General features: G+C 37.8%; 1 protein-coding gene across 4 annotated transcripts in view; it reads right to left on the bottom strand.

Moving 5' to 3' along the window:
• Positions 1-17,754, bottom strand: part of SCAF8 (SR-related CTD-associated factor 8) — a 192,912-nt gene that overhangs the window by 173,968 nt on the left and 1,190 nt on the right. The window lies entirely within an intron of this gene.

The raw sequence follows: 17,754 nt of genomic DNA, 5'->3' as shown, positions 1-17,754 counted from the left end.
CTAGTAATGAAAACTTTGATTTTTCATCTAGCACAGATGATTTTTAAGACAGTGGCCATTTAAAGCAATCAGATAATCTTCAAATCTAGTTAAAGCAAAATAACTGTAATATTTTAATATTTTATAATCCTGAATAAAAAAAAAGAGTTGATACATATATATATTAAATATATACTGTTTTTGTTTCTAAAACTTATGCTTATATTCTGGATCATTTTTTCCTATATACCCTTTTGTACAAACACTTAGCCGAAACAGTTTGCTATAATTATTTCCTGATCATGCTTCTGTAAGGCATTCATGCTCATTACCAGAAGATAACTGCTTGCTATTACATAAAAGAAGCCTTTAAACAAACTAGGAAAAAATGGCAATATGACTAAATAGTCAGGGAAACCATCTAAAGTAAAATGATGTATTTCAGAAGATCAGAAGTGGTACCCAAAGGTGTAGGGAGAAGTGACCATAAGCTCTAGCGGGTCATAATATACGTACATAATACATGTACATAATAAAGCAATCAATTCTGAGAAACAAACAGGAAAAAGCATAAAAATCAGCCCCTTCCAGAAGAGAGAAGGAATAGCAGATCTATCACAGTGCTCCTCCAGGACAATCAGCACTTAAAGGCCCCATAGGAGACAAAGCCCTACAGAAAAAGAACCTCCCGTTCTCTGTTTAGGTCTTCACACAGAGGCAAAACCGTGGAGAATTCCATACCAGAATCCTCAAGTGTGTTTGTAAGAAGGTAAAAAATAAGACCACAATGTGAAAAATAATGAAGTGCTACAAGAGAACTCAAGAATGAAAAGACCTCGTAGCTGTGATTCATGAATTCTCACTTAGAACAGTCTCAATCTTGTAGCTCTAAGAGACAGGAAAAGCAACATGAATTTCTGACGAGTTCAAAGGGAGAATTAGGAAACAGGAATCAGCTTCAACGGTCGTACCAGAAAAATTTGTATAAATTACTTGAAAGAAAAGAGTTAGTGGGCACACAGATGATTCCATGCAGCTGTTGTGAGGAAAAGCCTCATCTCAGTGTATTGTCCTTCTCTGAAAGGCTCAATGAGCACACTGAGAAATCACTGACATAGTCCACCTGGACTCCCAAAAGACATTTACCAAAGATCTCTCACAAAAGGCTCCAAAGAAACCCGAGCTCTCCTGAACAGGCCCTTGCATGACAAATAACCTGATCAATTACTCCTTAAAAACAGCCAACAAACAATTTGAATAAACAGTCGATTTGTTTACAGTAGAGGGAAGTCCCAATAGACTCCCACACTTGTGCTGGGGACTGTGCCTGTCCCATCAAGTATATTCTGGGTAGGTCAAAGTAAGACTATGGAAAGCTGCAGAGGAACATCAGTGGCACTAATGAGCAATAAAAAGGCTGACAAATTAACGATGAGTACATATGAAGTACTGGGCTTTGAAGCTAACTAGTGCCATTCAGGAAAGGGATCTGCTGATACATGAGATGTTTCTTTGACAGCATCAACTCAACAGTAAACCAGAAACATCTCAGTAGTAAAGGCAGCAAACACACTTTTAGAACCACAACATTATTTAGGCAACTGTACTGTGGGCACTCTTCTCAATACTTCTGGAATTTCTGCCCTCTCCTCTAATCTCCAAGGCTGGCATGGTACTGAAAACTGTGGAGAAGCTTTCAAGCAAAGAACAAAGAGAGCTAGGACTCTTCAGCCTGCAAATACGACTACTAAGGGGATGGCAGATGTCAATACAATCTCAGTAGTGGAGATCAACTGGGAAGGATGGGACTGGAAAAGTGCATCAAATGGGATGAGCAGGGGGTGAGTGAGAACCAGGCTGGTGGATGCGGCTCCAGACTGCAGGACCTGGTGTTCCTCAGCCTGGGAGGGCAGCTCTCGTGTGCCCTGGAGGGACCTGACTCACTCCTGAACTGTTACCACCAACTTGCTAAGTCTGTGCCCATAATCAAACACACCCACTCTTTTAAATAACTGCATAAAATACAGTTACCTATCTGTATGCCAGTATATGCAGATCTCGGTTTAAAACAAAACCAAACCCACCTTACTCAAACAAAGTTTGAGCCTTATCCCATCAGGCATCTTTTTTTTTTTTTTCCACAACAGAAACACAGTTCATTTAAGAGGGTCAGAAGTAAAACGATGTGATATTCAAGTGGCAGAAAAAAAGCCAGAAGTTTCAGAGGTTTTGAAGCACATTAGTCATATTTAACTGGAAGAAGAAAGCAAAGGAGTGACACACAAACCATTATGCAAATTTCAAAACCCATGCTCTTCTTAATTCCGTTCACTAGCCATTCACCTGCTTTTCTGGATAAACATCAATTCATACGCAACATTTGTCCCAAAAGGCAAAAAAAAACCTGATCATTCTTTCTTTAAGCGTCTCATCACTATAGACAGATGTCTGACCACCAACGAAACCTGTTTTCTCTAGTTATTTTCATAAGTTCACAGTTGAAAAGGCTTGCAGAGTGAAAGTATTTGCATTATTTCTGATGTGAAAAAACAGTAAGTACAGAAACCTGCCGTTGAAATCTGCAGCATCGCCGTAGTGAGCACCACAATTTAGAGTCTCTTTTTAAAATCTACGCTAAGAGAATTCAAATTTCTCTCCAAACAGTGCACATCTATTGCCAGTTGATGATATACATACGCATCAAAATCTAATTCAAAACCCACCTCACACTGTGTTGGATTAATTTATTTTTCCCATTCATGTAGTAATTGATTTTGCACCAGAAACTAAAAAGAATATGCTAATCTAACCAAAACCAATATTCCCCTCCCAGCTACCCTAATATGTAGGTGGGAGAAACAAGTCTCCTGGTATTTGCCTGGAAAAGAGCACTTCTGCAAAGAGCTGCGTATTCACCCCAGAATCATTCCAACACAAAGGCTCTCCTGAGCAAAGGCACCAAAACACAAACACAACATTTGGAAGAACGCTGCTTCAGTAGGACCAACTGACTTAAATAAATTGAAAAGTTTAACCCTGATAAAAAAATAATATATACATATAAAAATCCATTGCAAAATTATACAAAGCTATGTTTTGTACTGTCCATTCTTGAACAATAGCACATGCCTCAGAAAATAAAAGGTGAGACATTCCCTCTCTAAAGGTAGATGGTATTATCACAAATAAAATTAACTGAGTGACAGAAACTGCATTTCCAATGCTAAAGAAAACAAAATTCATGACTTCCAAAACCCACAAATGTTAAGAAGGAACAAAGATTAACTTCCACAGAATTTGATGTGGGGTGGGGAGGGGGAAGTGTAACACAACAGAGACAAGTCACAAGGAGTCTGACTGTACTGGTAAGAGAAACCATTTCCAAACTGGCTGTTTTTGAAAGAACAAGTGTTAAATAATCAAGTTAGAAAGAACATTAAATGCAGGCTTCCCACATGAGCTTTTAGGAATAATATTATTTTCCTCTGTGAGAAAAAGCATAGCAAAAGAGAATACTTTCAAGCTATGGCAAAAACGTGCCAGTGATGTTTTCAACTCAGAGCACTTAACAGCAGTTTACATTTGATTGCAGTGTCAATGAAAATTTAATTTTTTATCAGTTTATTCTAGAAAGCTGTAGACAAGACTCTGAACTCCCTATCTCAAGCATTCTAAATGACTGAATGTGCTCAGCTGCAAACACACTGCAAACAATACTGGAAACTACAAAATACAAATGAACATTATGATATCAACAGTACACTTATCACCAAATCCTAAACTGTCTCAATGAAAGCAAATCTGTAATGGTTTTGGCTGGGATAGAGTTCATTTTCCTCATAGCAGTGAGTATGGGGCTGTTGTGGATTTGTGCTGGAAACAGTGTTAATAATACAGGGATGTTTTAGTTACTGCTGAGCAGTGCTTACACAGAGCCAAGGTCTTTTCTGCTCTTGACACCACCCCACCAGCGAGTAAGAAGGGGGTGCACAAGAAGCTGTGAGGGGACACAGCTGGGACAGCTGACCCCAACTGACCAAAGGGCTATTCCATACCATGCGATGTCATGCTCAGCACATAAAGCTGGGAGAAAGAGGAGGAAGAAGGGGCCATTCGGGCTGATGGCATTTGTCTTCCCACATGTAAAACCACATCAAATTCCCAGGGTAATGATCTTGTAGGGTAAAAATCAGATGGTGGCCAAATGGCCGTGTGAGCACGTACCAGCTTATTAGACAGACAGTGCTGAAAGTCTCCAAGATGATCAAAGTAACAGGTAGTTTTAAGGGTGGATTTCTGGTCTGGTTTTGTAGGACTATCTCCAAACCTGTTTTGTTATTGTCTGAATTGTAAATTGATGCTGTTATAGCAACATCCTTTCACAACCCTCCACAGCTAGCCCTTCAGTAACAACATTCTGAATAGCTTCATACAGTCAACAATTTTTTGTTTCATTATTCTACCTCTTCTCCACAACATTTACAAATATATTGAAATGCATGGATTCCCAGCACAAACCCATAAAAGATTCCACCATGAAAAAAGACAATTTGTTTCTACACGTGAACTTTTCCCCCATCTCCCCTTTTAGCAGTCATCCATCAATGTAAGGATGCACTCTCCATAGCAATTCAGCTTCTTTTCAAACTTCTGGGGATGGATCTTCTCAACTACTTTTTGGAAATCCAAGTAACATCACCTGATTCTCCCCTGTCCACGTGCTTTCTAATTCTCTCAAAGAACTCTCACACATACACAACACATTATTTCCTTTCATAAAAGTCACACCAATTATTCCTCTTTTTATCATATTCACCTGTGTATTGTTTCAAACAAATTAAAAGTCTTCTATTTATATCTCATATCCTCCAATTGAGGAGGAGATGTTAATATCTCCTATTAATAGGAGATATCTATTAATAATCTATTAATAACTATTAATATCTATTAATAACTATTAATATATTTTCTGTTCTTACATTGGTTTAAAAAAAAAAAAGCCTTGAAGACTGAGTTTTTAGTATCGTATCCAAAAATAAGCATTTCTTCATATCACTCTCTCCGTTAATCAATATTATATGGAAATAGATGAGAAATTGCCCTCACAGGGATTCTGCGTGCATTTATTGGACAATGGAAAAATTGTCATTTCCTCACGAACCTCCTTCAGCATTAACAGGTTCCAAATGCATAAAGTCACACAGATTTACTACATAAATGTACATTTAAATATCATATCCAAAGAAAAGACCAGGCTGGCAAATAAGGTCAATTATATTCACAATTTCGCATTTTCCTCTATCTGATAAAACAATCTCATTATTTGTACAGCAAAAAGCAATGATATTGAGAGCTAAGAAACTACATAGATGGCAATATTCCAGTGTACATAAAAGTTAGGCTTAACAGCATTATTAATACTCCCTTTCCCCAACATGATTTTAAGTAAACTAAGTCCTATTTCCAAACTTTGGGGAAAAAAAATATAGGATTGTTTAAAGATTTAATGTGCTATATAAATTATACTTTGGGAGTGGAGGGAAAGGCAAAAGTTCAGGCTGATGCTACAATAAAGCGTTGAATTTCTGCTCTGCATTTTTTCTTTAATGCCATTAAGAAAAGCAATCTTCAAGAGAAGGATTACTGTAAGTTTGGGAATTCATCACTGTATTTCAAATTTTGATTGTTCAGTAACGCAAACAATATTTTTACCATTGCAACTGTAATTCAAAAATGCTTTAAAAGTTAGTTCTATTGTAAATATCTGTAAAAGTGAAGTCTATTGCAAAGAGCTGTAATGTATGATGCAGTACACTGCAATGCTGCTAAGCTACAGTCTAAAGTTTCTCAAATAAAGACCAGGCAGCACGCACAGCAACTACATCTTCTGTGAATGGTTAGTGGCTTACAGAGCAAATTACTGCATCTCCCTGGAAGGCAATGGCATACTACACTTCTATAAAGCCCAGCATTTAAGTCCAAGATCTCATTCAACAGATCCAATGAGATCCACTCTTATTCAACAGGCAAGAAACCCAGAGAGCTGTTTCCCTGCCAAAATTTTCAATAAAAATTAGAACAAAGTACTAATTTTATTGAAATACAGTGTCATAAGTAATATATCCTCTAGAGACATCTTACAAAGGCAACAAAAGAAAGGCGAGGAAATAATTTTTCATAAAAGACTAAATTTGCCACTAGAAGGCTTGAAAGCTTTGAACACCTCTGGTTTCATGTGATCCCAAGGAAGATATTCATTTAGATGAAAATCTGTTCCACTGTTACAGCAACTAAGGGAATAAACATTTTGATAGTGATACTCTAGGACTCAGACCAACCCCTGAGGTTATGACCAGAAGCGATGTCAGGGATATCAATTACACACATCTCTACTGAAATATTTTTACAGTTTTCTCTGGCTGCTACCAGGACACAACACTAACCAGGTATCATATACCATAATATGTATCTGCAATTTCCACGTGCAAAAGAGAAAATAAATACTTAGAAGACTAGAAGTCAAGTCTAACACATATTACCATAACAAATTAGGTTAATTTCTTGCACATTTCAATAGCATGAAAATAAATAAAATTCAATTTCAGATAAATAGTCACTGAATTGCTTACCAAATATTTATAATCACCACACTGCAAAGAACAAGAAAAGATTATTGTCAGTTATTGCTTTAAAAAAGGGACAGAATAAAAATATTTCTATTATGTTGCATTTTATACACATTCTTGAAATTTAATCTCTTGTAGACATTACTTAAATCACATGAGCCCATCCCTCCGTGAATAGCATTTTAACTTGATGCTGACTCAGAACTACCAGTGAGAACTGTTACTTAAACCAAATCAGCACTATGTTGCTCTCTGCACTGCTCAGAATATTTTAGAATATATAACAAAGATGTGCACGTAATACAAGCAGAATGGGAGATGTTCCATTCTGCATAAGGTATTTCAATTTGAAGGGAAACACTGAAAAGTTCTCTTCTTCCAGTAATCAATGAAGACAATACCAGTTGCCAAAATCCAACATTTACAAAAACCACAGATCAAGTAAGGGTTGCAACTCAACAACTATCTTAATACAACTGTTTTCAAACACTTAAAGTGCATGACATGTGGTTTTAATTAACAAACATAAAATAGCAGTCAAATGCTTGATATCCCAGTGTGTGTCTTCCTTTTACTGCTGCACTTAATTGATTTATAAAAAATTTAAGAGTAACTGAGAACACTCATATGAAAAGCTTACCCACTACATATCATTTGTATTATGCACTGCTCTTCACATATGTTTAAATTTAAAGAGGACATGTGAATATTCATCCTAACTGAGTGTATAAGCAATGAAGTAGAGTAAGATGCAAAAGTAAAGCAGCAGTCTCTCCAGCCCATCACGCTTCAGCGCATGAAGTCAGGTGTTATCATCACTGCCTTTGCTCAGTCCTTCTCCTACCCCTTTCATTTTGAGGAATCACAATTATGACTTTCAAATGTACTGAACCTGAACAATTCGAGACGGAATGACAAAAATTCCATTTTCATATATTTGAGCCAAAAGGCACGTTATAGCCTATTTACAATTTCCTCTAAACTCTCTTCATTATTACTTTCAAAGAAAGCTTCTAAGTTCTGTTGGTTCAGCCTGCTTTGTACAAATAGACTGTGAACGTAAAAGTGGTATTTAAAGAAACCACCTGCATTCAAACGTAATCTCCTGAACCACATGTAACTACGAAGCAGATCTTTAGTTCAGAATAGCCTCTAGAACATACTTCATTTGCTCCTGGCTTTTTACAAGCCATAAAATACAATTCCCCTTTTCCTCTTCATAGTAACTTAGGAAATTTACTGCATGGGAATGAACAGCCCAGAAAAACCTAAATGGACAACATAAAAGAGCTAGGCAAGACTGAGCGCTTTACCAATGCCCAAAGTCCCAAAAACAGAAAGAAAATATTGATCAAAAAGTCCAGATGATCTTTGAAAGCATATAACATAAGACAATAAGGAATATAACAGGGGTATTTCACTTTCTCCAATTTTCTCATCATTCCTGACATATGGCTCTTTTCCATCATTAACATTTTATAGCTAATTCTAGATCACCAACAGGAAAATCAATCAGCCTCAGGCACTCCGTAAATTTCCAGAGATGAGCTTGTGGGCTGGAGAAGTGCCCTTTGTTCTTGGTGCAAGGCATTGGTTTGGTACCGCGGCGCAGTACGGAGTCAAACGCCCCAGGGAAGTCTAAATACAATCACAGCTCCACAATTGTGAGATATGAAATCCAGGGACAGATCCTAAACACTACGAAAAATCAAAGACACACATTTTCCCCATCAACTTTTTTACAGCTCACAACAAAAGTTGTCCTTAATCATACTGATTTCAAAATGTTTTTTTCTTAGATATGGTATAATCCCCTGCATTCACAATGAAACTTCATTATTTAAAATTTTTAATATATCATCATCTATAGTGGGTTGAATTTCTCCAACCAATATATTTGTTATATAAATGTTCCTCCTTTCCTGCTAACTTACACTTTTCTGAAAATTAAGCAGCAGTGGCCACTACTGCATACATGGTAACTAATCTATGAAGATCAACATGTTATCTGAAGCTGTAATTTAGAGCAGATTCAGAGAGTAACCTATTCTTTTCACATGAACCAGCTTTGTTTTGTGAATATGTACAGGAGATTCAGTATTCTGAAAAACTTCAGTCTGATCACATCTTTCCATAGGCTTTCAACAATCTGGTTAATACATTCTAAGCTCTTTGGACTTAACCTCTGGAAAATCCAAAGACATTTGTAAGTATGATTATTTTTCTTTTTAAAACTGCAACCACATCAATATCAAAATAGCAGAACTGTGTTTTTATCTATCATACTAATTTCTAAATTGTCTGTCAAGAGAGTTCTATAAAGTCATGCCACGAGGCCAACATTTTTAAACCAACAGTTCTATAGTGAGCAGCGCTTTACAGTATTTGGTACTTCTTTAAAGAAAAAAGGAGCTACAGAATAATAAGGATGGAAAGCAAAGGATGCACGTAATTAATTATACTTCAGTTTTTGAAAGTAACTAATAAATACTAAAAACAAAACAACAACAAAAAAAAACCAAGGAAACTCTTACCACTCAACTCCAAATAAATGAGTATTTGCGAACACTGAACCCTAGGCCAAACAACACAAGAAGATGGATCTTCTGAAATATCCTCCCCAAAACCGCATGCTATTTCAATTATAAATTCCAATCCAAACATGTAAGACAGCTGTTCACTGCCTTGCAAAAAACACCTTGTGCAGCTGTCATCAGTGTTTAGAAAAGACTATTTACTCCAATCTTTCAAAACTAATGTTATAGACAGAACTTCACAATAAACAAGCTCAAGGCTACCAAAACAGGTGCCTTCAATCTCTCAGCCGTTGCTATGCTACACTCTCTTACTGCTCAGCCACCAGCCTCCCCAAACCACCATTCCCTGCCACAACTGCCTCCTGGAGCTCAGCTCTGCCCCTCAGCTTTCACACAGTTTCTTTTGTGCCATCGTGGTAAATGGGAAACAGAGCACTCTGTCAACCCTCAAAAACCATCAACAGCAAATATAGGTTCCAAGCCTTACCTTCCACATATGTATTTCATTATATTAAACACGTGCATTATATTTCTGAATGTCAAAGCACCAGAAAAACGCCCATCAGCTACCTGCTTGTATAATCCCAAACCTAGGGATAAAGATAGCAATCTAGTATTATTCATTTGGAACTTAAAACAAACAAACAAAAAACCCAAACACTTACGCCATCAAGAGCTGTACCCAGTAAAACCAGGCAAGCTCTGCACGCAAATTCTTGAAAAAAGTGGAAAGAAAATGAAAAACTGTTGTATGTGTACAGTTGTCATTTTTGTACAAATGGTAGCTCGCTTGCCAAAAGCATAACAGCACAAAGAGCAGGCTATTACAGAAACTACACATTTACAGTGGGGATAAATCTGACAGAGGGTCATGGTGGCAATACACTCATTTCCTATTACTTCCTCCAAATTTTAGCAATTCCTTTTTAAATTCTAATTTCAAAAATGTCTCTTTTTGGTCAGTACACCTGGCAAAGACATGTGAAAACAATAACTAGTACAGCAGTAGCTGAAGATCTTCTTTTTCTGTTAAACAACACCTACCCTACACTGTAGAAGCAGCTGCTGAGTAAGGTTAATAAAATCATCTCGTTTGCTGTTGCTGTCAGTGCTCCCACAGAAATACTGCAGAAAGGTAGCTCCAAAGAAGCGAAGTACTGGAAGAAATGGGCTCTGGACCCCTCACTACAAGAAGGACATTGAAGTGCTGGAGCATGTCCAGCTGGTGAGGGGTCTAGAGAACAAGTCATATGAGGAGAAGCTGAGGGAACTGGGCATGTTTAGTTTGGGGAAGAGGAGGCTGAGGGGAGACCTCATTGCCCTCTACAACTCCCTGAAAGGAGGGTGTAGAGAAGTGAGTGTTGGCCTCTTCTCCCAAGTGAACAATGACAGGACCAGAGGAAATGGTCTGAAGTTGCAATAGGGGAGGTTTAGATTAGATATCAGGAAGAATTACTTTACTGAAAGAGTGGTCAGGCACTGGAACATCCTGCCCAGGGAGGTGGTGGAGCCACCATCCCTGGAAGTATTTAAAAAACGTATAGATGTGCACTGCAGGGCATGCTCTAGTGCCCAAGACTGTAGGGGTTTTTATGTGTGTGTATAAGTTGGACTCGGTGATCTCAGAGGTCCTTTCCAACCATGACTGTTCTATGAAATGCACACTCAATTCACAAGAAGTTCTGCTACAGGAGCAAGGACTCATATTGTTTATTGAGTTCAAAGCCAAGCTCGCTGAACTCTGGATGCACACATGAACAGATAATTACACACCATCATCCCAGGCCTCACAATGGAGTTACACCAACCAGCAGCTGCTGCTACGGGCTCTAACCAAGGCTCAATCAGCCACTCAGGACAAATTTCTTGTTGTCTGTCCAGAGGTAGAACGATGGACCAATTTTACTGACAAAAAAAAAAAAAAGCAGGCCTCTTCCCAAGTGAAAAAAGTCCCCATGAAAGTAATCAAGTGTCTAGACCATATTTCAAGACCCGCTTTATCAAAGCTCTGCTCTGAATGGTTTTCTTCTGTAAGAAGACCATTTGGATTACCAGACTCTGCTTTTTACAACTGCTACAGAGAAACAAGACTGCTGATGGCAAACTCAAGTAAGACTTGTTAAGATAATTCCAAGTACTTTGCCAAAGACTGTAGCCCCAGGCATGGTCTTAGCGAGTAGGTGAAAATCAAAGGATGTGAAGTAGTGAGAGTTCAGAAGTGCATTTGTTTTCAACTATAAAAGGTTCAGTGCTCTCTCCCTACTCTAAATGAGTAGGAAGCAGGATCAATACTCCCACTTGTAACTATCCAGTTACAACTCAAGAATCCGGAGATCTACATTACCCTCCCAGGGATCTAAGCTAGACCACAGTTTAAGAAAAAAATTAAAGTGTATGTATAAAAAATAATCAATGCCTGTCCTATACTACTTCACAGAAGAAATTAGGTCCTTGAGCAAGATACACACAAAAAAACCCTAATGTTTTGGGCCTTTAACACAGCCTTACACGATCATGTTTTTACAAGGCCAGAAGTCAAGATTCTGTGGCTGGCGAAAGTCTAAGGTCAGAGCAGTCTTTGAAAATGTAATATTAAAACTGTAAATATTTATTCAGCACACATAGAGACATTTAATGAGGTGAACATCAATTTAATATTTACTGTATCTTGAAGAGAAAAGGGCTTTCTTTCCCTATGCCCTTTTAACGAAAAGCAAATAGTTGAGAGCCAGCAAAGTTCAATTCTTGCTGCGATGCAACAACGTGAAATATTTACATTTCACTGATACTGCTCTTAATGTTACTGACAGCAAAAGGGAAATTAACGACTTCTTACATATTTTGCTGTTTCTTAAGGGAATCCATAAAGTGTTTTCCCTCTGAGGAGCACTATGAGATGATAAAGCAAAATAAAACTGAAGACCTTTTTCACATCCACTACAGAGGCTAAGAATGAAAAACAGTCCACTTTGCAGACGTATTTGTGTTCACATGCACACACAAATATCACTGAGTTAACTTTTTCTCCTGAAAAATAACACACACAAATATCACTGAGTTAACTTTTTGTCCCGAAAAATAATAGAGGTAAATCAAAAGCTTTCAGCCCCATTTGCTACAATAAAATTTACAAATATCAGACCATAAATGCAGCATCAGATAAACAAAAAAGAAGAAAGCTTTAACTGTATCCTAGTTGCAGAATCCTTCAAAACACCAGAGGATTGCAAAGAAGGTTGCACAATTTATGACTGGTAAAATATTAGTGAGAGAGAAGGGGAAACAGACACAAATTTTCGTATTTTCTCAGCAGCTAGGAAAAAAGTTCTGCAGATGTTTCAGGTGTTTCAGCCACCAAGAGATATGCAGCAGAATCTAAGAAAAATATCTTTCCAGGGAGCAACTTACATGCCCTTTCACTGTTCCTGGTCTGTAACTGCTAGTATCACTACTTGCACTAATCAAAACCATGGCTCCCCACTTCAAAGAGCATCCCTTTTTTCACTCTCCCCAATTACTTAGCATCACTCTCTATTTAGCATCTTCAAGAGGCACATCATTTAGGTTTTGTTAGCATCAACTAGCATTCTTCCATGAAAAAGCTGCCTCAGTGACTTCGAATATGCCTTTTAAATAAAATAGTCTAATATAGAGTATTTGATTTACACTTCTATACTTTCATGTACCTATACTCCAATGGTCAGTAATTAAAATGTGGGTTATTTGCGAGGCTCAGGGTTTCTGCACTTGTACTCAATGGAACTGTTCCCCACTGCCACTGAAAACATAACTTGTAGTGAAATATCTTGATAAAGATGGCAATGAAGTGCAAATAGAGTATATAGACAACAGCATTGCCAGCAAGTGTTCAGTCTGTTCCCCACTGCCACTGAAAACATAACTTCTAGTGAAATATCTTGATAAAGATGACAATAAAGTGCAAATAAGAGTATATAGACAACAGTATTGCCAGCAAGTGTTCAGCGACTTATGGCCCTACCACTGACAAATTTCAGAAGAACCAATAAACCCAAAAGTAGCAATGATTACTTTATATACCACTTCGTACCATCTTACATGGCTCTTACAACCACTTTGCACACCAAAAGCTCAGCATGAATCCACTTTATGATAAGCTATGCAAGGACAACCGTGTTCATTGTTACCCACTTTGCACACCAAAAGCTCAGCATGAATTCACTTATGATAAGCTACGCAAGGACAACCGTGTTCATTGTTAGTAACTGCTGAACCCCAGCCTAGCAATGCTGGGGAAGTTTTAATTGTGACTCTCACAGCCTAGAAGGCATTTAAATTAACATGAGAAAAAACACAGGAACACACGTGGCTCTTTAGGCAGCTGTAACCACTACCTTAATCTTAGAGCACTTTATGTGTGTCCTCACCTTGAAACAATTTAAGACAAAGCACACTCCATGTCTCCATGATGACACTTAAGATTTTCATCCAATGCCCTTGTATATGAAAAGATCAGCACCCGGTTGTACAAAGAAAAGGAATTATACTTTTTTACAAAACATGCTCAACATTAACTTCTGAAAGGAATCAGAAGAAACATGACTTTCACTCCTGGGCTTGAAGGGAGTAGCTTTGCTTTATTGTTTTTTCTCTTTTTTAAAAAGATACAATTGCCCTTTTCACAATTGCCTTCCAATATCATAATGCATTGCCTCACAAATAAGAAAAGCTGTAATTTTTCCACTACATTTCAGCTCAAATTTGTACCACTGGAACCTAACAACTTTTGTTCACCAGATTCAACAACGTACCCTCTACAACTACATATGCTTTTGTATTTTTTCAAGCTATCAAACTGCCCTAAGTAGGTTTTACCATTGTTAAGCTTCTAAACGGCTGTAGTTGAAAACTGCAGGTGCCAATCTCAGCAACTTATAAAGCACAAGTGATTTTCAATGATTTGACCTAAGTGTGCATACCTTATGCACAAGACATTTTGGTTTTGTTTTTAAATAAAGAACATGCAAAAAAAAAACCCAATAAGGACAGCATCATGGGCAGCAAGACTTAACGAAGCTCACATATGAAGAGATGTGTGCCTGTATGTGACTGAAGACACTGAGAAACTTTAAATTAATAGAAATGCTATGTTTAATTTAACTAGATCAGTGAATTACCATTGTAGTTTTAAAATAAATAAGCATCTAAGCTGAATTTGCCCTTTAAATGCAAATAAATATCCTTTCAAGATTCCTGTTATTCAATACTTAGAGATGCAGTTAACTTGGCTAAACAAAGTATTACTTCAAATATCCAGCTTGTGTTGTACTTAAAACTAATTTGTGATCTCTATTTCCCCTAAAATAAATTCCAGTCTTATGACTATTTAAATGTCTGTGAAACTATTTACATTAATTCTAAAGATTCATATAGAAATTTAAAAAGAAGTAAATGTGTTTCAGAATTAAAGCACCTATTGGTCTCCTTTCGTACTTGTCTGCACACATTCTTCTTCACATCATAAAGTGAATTATAATTTGGAAATACAAAGCTTGCCACTGCAAAGAGGACAAATATTGCAAGAAAACTCTGGTGATTATAACACCCAAAACAAACTCCAGGTACAGTCCCTGAAACCAATGAGAGAATGGATATATTTATAGCTGATAGCAAGACTTTAACACTGTACTGAGTATATAATAAATACTGAGTTTTAATTGTGTAAGTCTACAATTAAAATATCACAAACTGAGTGCCAGAACTGTGAGGGTACGCATGCGTGCCTCTCGTCCATCTCAATTCCTTTTTAACAAAATACATTTTACCAAACGCATAAAGAATTTGAAACATTTCAGTCATTTTCTTCTGTCAAGACTGTTCTTGACTTTGACGTTGTGGTTTGCAGAAAAAACTCAGGGCCTGAACTGAGACCTGGAGGAAAATGATTCTGCAATGGTGAACCTTCATGATGTCAACTGTAGCAAATGATAAACTGCGTGGTATAAAACATTGTCAATTACCTCAATGGTATACTAAGTGAGTGGTATAATATTCTATTTTTCAATTGCCAAGCAGTTCTAATCAAACAGTAAAACATCAACCTTTAGATGAAAACAATACTGAGCGTGTTCTATTTAGAAGGGTGATTATTTCTCATCTTTAAATTTATCTTTCCCGAGACTTTAAATGTTAGGGCTAATTGTGTATATACAATTAGGTACAGCACTGACAATGTCACATATCATTTCTAGACATTGAACAGCTTTCTGCAATAGCCGGCATGATTTCCAGTAGTCAGAGCTCAAATATACTTGAGATAGTTATTTCTAATCAAATTAATGACAAGCTTATGCTAATCACTTCAATTCTGACAGTAGAAAAGATAGCTATAATAAAAGATATTGCTCAGCTCACACACACTTTTGGAGTAAACTATACTACCCAGATGGACAGCTGCCTTTATTTTAGCTTCATTGCAGAATCTACACACAACTCCTTCGTTTAAAAACAAACAAAAAATCCAACCCCAGATGTACCCAACCCTAAGTGTTTAAATGTATTTGGAATGTTCCTTCTGAAGTGTCATCTGGATTTTACCAGGAAGTTACATAAATTGCTGTAAAATTATTAACTGAATGCAAACCGTGTAAAAGAAAGTACGGTAGAAGTTTTTGTACAATTTAGTCTATCCCATCTGCTGCTAAATTTAATTTACAGCTATTTTAAGTCAAAATCTCTAGAACAGAACTCTGACATCATTTCTAGAGTATAACATGACCTTAAAAGATAATATAAACAGAGAAAAAGATTTTCAGAAGTAAAGTACAAGTATTTTGCAAATTAATGAAAAACATTTAGGTACAGCACAAACTACAATCTGCGGACTCACAGACTTCAGCTACTTTAAATATTTATCAATCATTTCACAGTTCTAAAGTGCAAAATGTTTACAGGTCAGTTCGACCAGAGACAAGGATGGAATTAAAGTCAAGTTCTGCACTGGGTACAGAGGTGTTAGAGTGGCTAGCAATGACACTCAGGATTCCCCAAACGTAGTAAGTCTTGTACCATTTACTTCCAGGACCAGGGGTTTAGTCATAGCATCTTTAAAACCTTCTTATCAGCGTATCCCAGCATCCAAATACACAGACACATGTTAAAGCAAAACTGAAAGAGAAATCATAAAACAAGTCTATTCATAGATGCTGTCTATTTATAACATAGGAGATAAGTTGGTTAAAATGTCATTGCCCGGTCTTCTGCATTTTCTTTTCCAACAATGCAAAGTTTACTGTTTTTCCAAAGCTTTTCTCTTCACTATAGTTCTCACCTTAAGTGTTCAGAGTTACTTATTTCACGGTACTTATAGCTGATTGCTCACCAAGTCACTCAGAAGTTGTTTTTCAATATGAAAGTGGAGACTTTTGCGCATACTAGTAGGTACATATGAGAAAAAGGTTCTAATCTACTTAAATTCTTCTGTTCTTGTCCCTAGACTCTTCTTTTTCCCTACCGAGCATTACAGCACATACGCCAATCAAATGACAAAATAGGGGAAAAAAATAATTTCTAGTATTTATTTTTCTTTGAGTGGTCACAATGTGATTTCTTCTATTCAACTGCATGAAGCTCAACACCTAGAACTGCATATCAGTTATGGCTATTCTACTGCTCCTGAGATATTAGAAAGTGTCTGCCCACTATAAAAACCTATCTTATTGTGGCTTGTAGAAACAATATGGTTGGCACACTGCTCCATTACAAATCAAATTAACATTTAAAAAACCCAAACCAGCATTGTATTACTTAAAAATCATTAAAGACGTATTACATCCCCACTGGGGGTAGCAAGAGGGCAACCTGGAGCTCCAGTATAAGAGTAGTCTGTAGAAGTATACATTGTAACAAGAGCTAGTAGTTTCTCTGGTTAATATAAGTAAAAAAACATTTTTTAAGACTTATGCCTTCCTATAAAGAAAATATGTATTTATTTTCCTTTCTCTTGCATTGCAAACTCTTGCAATGAAGAGGAACAAAGCGGAGTTGCCACAAGAACTATTTTGCGATAAAATAAACACTAACTACCGGCACAAAAGGGAAGCCAGGTGCCGAATGAGTGCCTAAAGCTCTAAATGTGTGTTTGTGGCTGTCGTTGCCCACTCTCAGCCCAGCGGTTTGGTGTAGCACACGCAGGGAATGTCTGTTTCCACCCTGACCCCAGCGAACGGGCTATTCTCAAACACGGAGACGAGCCTCCAGGCCTTTGTATTCCCGTCCCCAGATTTAAAACACAGCTCCGCGAGTTGTTAAAGTGTTGGCTGGCTGGCGGGGTGCGGAGCACACGTTTAAGGAGGGAGGAGGAGGAAGAGGAAGATCCCGGACCCCGCTCCTGGTCACCCGGGAACCCCCCGGCCGCTGCGGGAAGTTGGCCGGGCATCACCCGCCACCCCGCACGCCAGGCGCAGGGAAGAGGCCTCCTCCTCCCCCTCGGCCTCCTCCCGCTCCCTCCTCTCCCCTCAGCCCGCCGCCACATCTATTCTTCCCCCCTTCGGTCTCCCCCAGCCTCACGCCGGAAGGAGGAGCGGGGGGGGGGGGTCTCCATTACCTCCATTACTCCATTCCCCCCCCCCCCC

Source organism: Calidris pugnax, unplaced genomic scaffold (genome assembly GCF_001431845.1).
Source record: "Calidris pugnax isolate Ruff unplaced genomic scaffold, ASM143184v1 scaffold24, whole genome shotgun sequence".
In the NCBI taxonomy this organism is placed as follows: Eukaryota; Metazoa; Chordata; class Aves; order Charadriiformes; family Scolopacidae; genus Calidris; species Calidris pugnax.
The sequence above is the reverse complement of the archived record's forward strand: the minus strand, read 5'-3'. Positions and strand labels throughout refer to the sequence as shown.